The 5,583-nt window shown below is 46.5% G+C and overlaps 1 pseudogene; it reads left to right on the top strand.

The window, feature by feature from the left end:
* Nucleotides 1–2,141: 2,141 nt before the first annotated feature.
* LOC107106358 lies at nucleotides 2,142–4,589 on the top strand (annotated as a pseudogene).
* Nucleotides 4,590–5,583: the final 994 nt, after the last annotated feature.

Genomic DNA, 5,583 nt, shown 5'->3' with positions numbered 1-5,583 from the left:
AATATGTAGCAGGATATGAGCTTCTATCAGTCACTTCTAACTTCTTCAGATACCTCCCTGACATTTTGTAGTTGACTGGAAAGAGCCAGTGTGGTGTAGTGGATAAGAGTGGTGGACTCTCATCTAGAGAGCCGGGTTTGGTTCCCCATTCCTCCACACAAAGCCAGCTGGGTGACCCTGGGCCAGTCACAGTTCTCTCAGAACTCTCTCAGCCCCATCTACCTCACAGGGTGTCTGTTGCGGGGAGAGGAAGGGAAGGCAATTGTGAGCTGATTTGAGACTCCTTCAGGGAGTGAAAATGGGGTATCAAAACCTACTTTTCTTCTTCCTGCAGCAATCATTTTGTAGTTGGCTCCACCCCCTGTGGCAGCCATTTTGTGGTTGTGTCAGAATTTCACAAGTGCCCAAAGGCTTGAAAAGACTGGGAACCCCTGGAAGAGGGTAACTGAATTGGGAAATAATGTGAACAATATGCTACCTAAGGCAAACTATAGTATGAACAATATAGAAAATGGGTTACAAGGTATAAAACAATGCAGTAAAACCATTTGATACCTACAATCAGAGGTCAATTCGGGGGGAATCGCGGGGGATCGCAGTTCCCCCGGGTGAGGTGCAGGGGGCAGGGCACACAACGAAGCCCCACTCCCTGCTTCCGGCCGCCCCACTTCCGGCCCTCATTCAGCCAGGAGGAGGCAGGAGAAGAGGGAGGTTAAGTTGCTTCCTCCCCGCCTCTCCCCACCCCTGCCTGCCTGGGGCCAGGGAGGGCCTTGGTGGGGCTTCCTCGCACTCCCGCCGGCCTTGCAGGTCCACCGCCGGGCATTATGATGTCAGGGTGTGTGGCATATGCTAATGAGTTATGCTAATGAGTTCCCCTAGCTCTTTTTCTACGAAACGACCCCTGCCTACAATAATAATTTTACTGCCAACAACAATCCTATTCCATTATAAAGGTGCCATTTGGGGCTGTTCATTCTATTATAGCTCTAATCTCTTTGTGTTTTTTTTTAAAGTGCCCTCTTGAACATTATGGTTTTGAACATTTTGAGGAATGACAGAAGTGTGGGAGCTTTCCTGACCTCCTTTGGCAGGCTGTTCCACAAGGCAGGGGCCACCACTGGGAATGCACCTGAACAGGCAGCTGCTGATCTTCTCCATTTGCAGGGCGGCACCACAAAGCTGTCAGAGTGGAACGTAATAGGAGAGATGGTCCGGCAGGCACATGGGTCTAAGGCTTGGTGGGCGATAACGAGAACCTTGAGTTGAACTTGGTAGATAATCAGTAACTAATGGAGTATCTGCAGAATGGGTGTGACGCATGTGCCCAACAGTAACTGGGCCGCAGTATTCTGTACTAACTGGAGTTTCTGAGCTGTCTTTAAGTCAGAGCCCTTAACCCCTGCTTCTACACCAAACAAGATGGCATGGTCCACAGTGTCAAACACTGCTAACAGAACCAGTAAGATGAACAGAGAGGCATGGCCCTGGTCCCCATTCAAATAGAGATCATTGTCCCAAGCCACCAGCACTGTCACAGTCCAACAATCCAGCCTGAAGCAAGACTGAAAGGGGTCTAGAGCACATGAGTCATTGTGCACAACCTGGAGTTGTTCTGTCTTTCTGTGAATTACAGTGCAATCGTAAGCAGTTACACCCTTAGAAGCCAATGGGCTTAGAAGGCTGTTAACTGTGCTTAGAATTGCACTATTAAGAACATAATACTCATGCTGGATCAGACCAATGGTACATCTATTCTGGAAGGCCTACATGCAAGGATAAACAGGCCAAAGCTTTCCCCTGTTGTTATAATCCAGCATTGGTATTCAGAGGCCTCTGAACATGGAGGTTCCATTTGTCCATCATCCATTCATAAAGACGTTTTCTGAGCAAGAAAAAATAACACACACACACCCGTCATAACCAATCATGGGTTAGATGGGAGTGGGGTTCTGGTAAAAAGATAAACATTCCATCTTGTATTTCACATAACTTCCTCTGGCCTGCACCTGGCACCAGACATGAGAAGTTGCACTGCAGAGAATAACCTGCAGTTACTGGGTTTGGACTAGATGACCCAGGAGGTCCCTTCCAACTCTATGATTCTACGACTTTTTCCTCCCTTCCAGCTTCCAGCTGCTGAAATGTCCAGTCTCCGTCTTCCATTGTTGTGTCTTTTCCTCCTTTCCCCGCTGGCCTCCAACTCTGCCTCTGAAGGAGATGACACCGTTGTGGTCACCAGCAGTGGCCCTGTCAAAGGCAGGCATCTACAGGTTGGCTCTGGCTCTGTGACTGCTTATCTGGGTATCCCCTACGCAGAACCGCCTGTGGGGAAATTGCGCTTCCAGAAGCCCCTTCCTCATCAGCCCTGGAGTCAAGTCTTGGAGGCTACCAGGTTTGGCAACTCCTGCTCCCAGTTCCTTATTCATGACTTCCCCCATGCTTCAATGTGGGCTGTCCGGCCACCACTGTCAGAGAACTGTCTCTTTCTGAATATCTGGGCGCCCCATCCAAGGCCTCCTACCCCAGTCCCTGTTCTTGTCTGGATACACGGTGGGGCATATAGCAGTGGCACATCTTCTCTGGAGATGTATAATGGGGCATCCTTAGCGGCTGAGGAGGATCTCATAGTGGTCTCCTTGAATTACCGCTTGGGGGCTCTGGGCTTCCTTTCATTACCACCAAGTGCCCCAGGTAATGCTGGCCTCTGGGACCAACAGCTGGCTCTGAAATGGGTGAAAGAGAACGCAGCCACCTTCGGAGGAGATCCCTTTTGGCTGTGGCACAGAAATACAGCAAAGAGGTCCATGGCCCCGCATCCTACCGCTGGGCCATGGTGCAGTCCAGTGGTGATTACTTCTTCGTATGCCCTTCAGCAGAAATTGCTGCAAAGTTGACTGAAGCTGGGAGTCCTGTGTACACTTACCACTTCACACAGCACACCTTGGGCTCCGTTTGGCCTAAGTGGACTGGGGCACCCCATGGTGCTGAACTGCCTTACTTATTTGGCACTTTTAAGACGATCCTGGCTGCCAACCAAACATGCACAGAGGAGGAGGCTGCGCTAAGCCATAGGGTGAAGAGATACTGGGCAGAGTTTGCTAGACATGGGTAAGACATCCCCATTTCCTCTCGTGGCCTTCTGCTCTCTACCACAGGCATGCCCTTTTGCTTAAAACCATTGGATAAGAGTTAGAAAATGCCTACCAGTTCTTTCATTCAGTTGACTCTCCGTATTAAGCCGCACACAGTCCCACAATCAAATTTCCACCAGAAAGCAACACAGAAATGACACAATAATTGGCCAGAAAGCCACCCATGTGATCTGATGAATCTAAGTATCCTCCACCAGGCACATGTTTATGGGAAAATCTCACTCATAGGAGATAAAGTAAGCAATGGCCTACACTGCAGAACCCGCACAAAGGGCAGCAACAAGGTACTCAGCCTTTGCGCGATACCCACAATGTGTGCCAATGGTGTCGTCACAGCTACTAGTGAATTAAACAAATCAAGCATGCAGGTAATTCAGGAGCAATTCATTATTGTTTTCATTATTCAGATTTAATTAGATCCAGGTGGGCAGCTGTATTGGTCTGAAGCAGTAGAACCAAGTTTGAGTCCAGTGCACCCTTTAGACCAACAAAATCTTATTCAAGGTATGAGCTTTCATTCGTACGTGCACGAAAACTCATACCTTGAATAAAACTTTGTTGGTCTTAATGGTGCCACTGGACTCAAACTTTGTTCTAAGATTTAATTGACTAATCAAAACATTTTTATGCTGTGTTTCCAGCCGACTAGGGCCCTTAAGGTGGCAAACATGAAAACCATTTGAACATTAAAAATAACATGTAAAATAATAAAACACTTCAATAAAAGCACATAAACACACAACAGCAAAACCAGACATGAATATTGTAATAGTTCCTTCAGGGCTGAGCATGCTATGATGCAGGAATTTAATTTTAGCATAAAATGAAGAAATGAATAGTTTCAATATGCTGCATAGCTCACACAGGACCATTCCCTTTACTGCACTGAGATATTCCCCCCCATTCTCTTCACAGGAATCCTAACGGGGTGACTGCCAACGAGGTTCAGTGGCCACTCTACAATGCCACTGAGCAGAACTTCTTCTTCCTTAGCACACAACCACCCCAAGGTCTACAGAAGTCACCTGCCCAACACTGTGGTTTCTGGAAAACACACGTTTTGAATGTCGCACAGCCAAGTGAGTTCAGCTTTTAGATTCATGGCATCTACTTTTGGTTGGCTGTGGTGAGGCTGACATCTCCTGAGAGAAATGTTTCTGGAAAATGTGGCTTGGCTTAGAACTGCACCTCCAAAATCTGGGGAAAAATTATATGTATTGATGAATAGTTTCAATATGCTGCATAGCTTACACAGGACCATTCCCTTTACTGCACTGAGATTCTCCCTCCCCCCATTCTCTTCACAGGAATCCTAACGGGGTGACCGCCAATGAGGTTCAGTGGCCACTCTACAATGCCACCGAGCAGAACTTCTTCCTCCTCAGCACACAACCACCCCAAGCTCTACAGAAGTCACCTGCCCAACATTGTGGTTTCTGGAAAACACAGGTTTTGAATGTCGCACAGCCAAGTGAGTTCAGCTTTTAGATTCATGGCATCTACTTTTGGTTGGCTGTGGTGAGGCTGACATCTCCTGAGAGAAATGTTTCTAGAAAATGTGGCTTGGTTTAGACTTGCACCACCAAAATCTGGGGAAAAATGATATGTATTGTTTCATGATCCTTCCTTCAGTGGTTGGGGCTGTTTACTTACAAATCTTTCCAGCTGAATAGGCAGCAAGCATGTCCACACATACAAAAAGTGGTTCCAAAGCAAATTAGTTCAGCAGTCCCAAGATTCTTAAATCTTTTCAAAAAATCTTTCCTAGACCTCCTAAATTGTTTTTTCTTTCTCTGGCCAAATTTACGTTGTACAGATGGCTTTTGCCCTGACCTGGATAGCTCAAGCTCAGAAGCTAAGCAGGGTCAGCTCTGGTTAGTACTTGAACAGGAGACCACCAAGGAAGTACAGGCTGTATTCAGCATGTTGCCCTACTTAGAATGTGAACTTAGTGACTACTAAGATTTGAATGCATTTGGAAGAAGAGGCTGATTTCTAGACATCACTTCATGTTACAATAGCAAAGTCACATTGTTCAGAAGAAGTTTCCAATGAAACGACGGATCATTCCAGAGGAGATCGTCAACTACTCACTTGATTTAAATTATCCTGATCAACGTTCCTATTGATGTTCCTTGTTTTGTATACACTGAATATATTTTGTATTTTGACATTTAGCACACTGTTGCCGTTTCCTTCGGGTCTGTTTCTATTTACATATTAGTAACTGTTTTCCATTACTCATACTGTTCCTGTTGTTAGCTGTGATTTGATGCCAATTTCCATCACCAGATGGTCCTTTGTGGGGTCCCATTCCCATCTTATGGCATTCATGGAGACATTTCCAGATCAGACCCCACTGTTCACTGCTCTGGAGTGTTCCTGAGTAAGAAACAACCATTTTTAAATGGGAGAGGTTACATAAACACAG

This window comes from Gekko japonicus, unplaced genomic scaffold, assembly GCF_001447785.1.
Source record: "Gekko japonicus isolate JY-2015 unplaced genomic scaffold, Gekko_japonicus_V1.1 scaffold4816, whole genome shotgun sequence".
Lineage (NCBI taxonomy): Eukaryota > Metazoa > Chordata > Lepidosauria > Squamata > Gekkonidae > Gekko > Gekko japonicus.
Note: the sequence above shows the minus strand (reverse complement) of the source record. Positions and strands in the feature narration are given on the sequence as shown.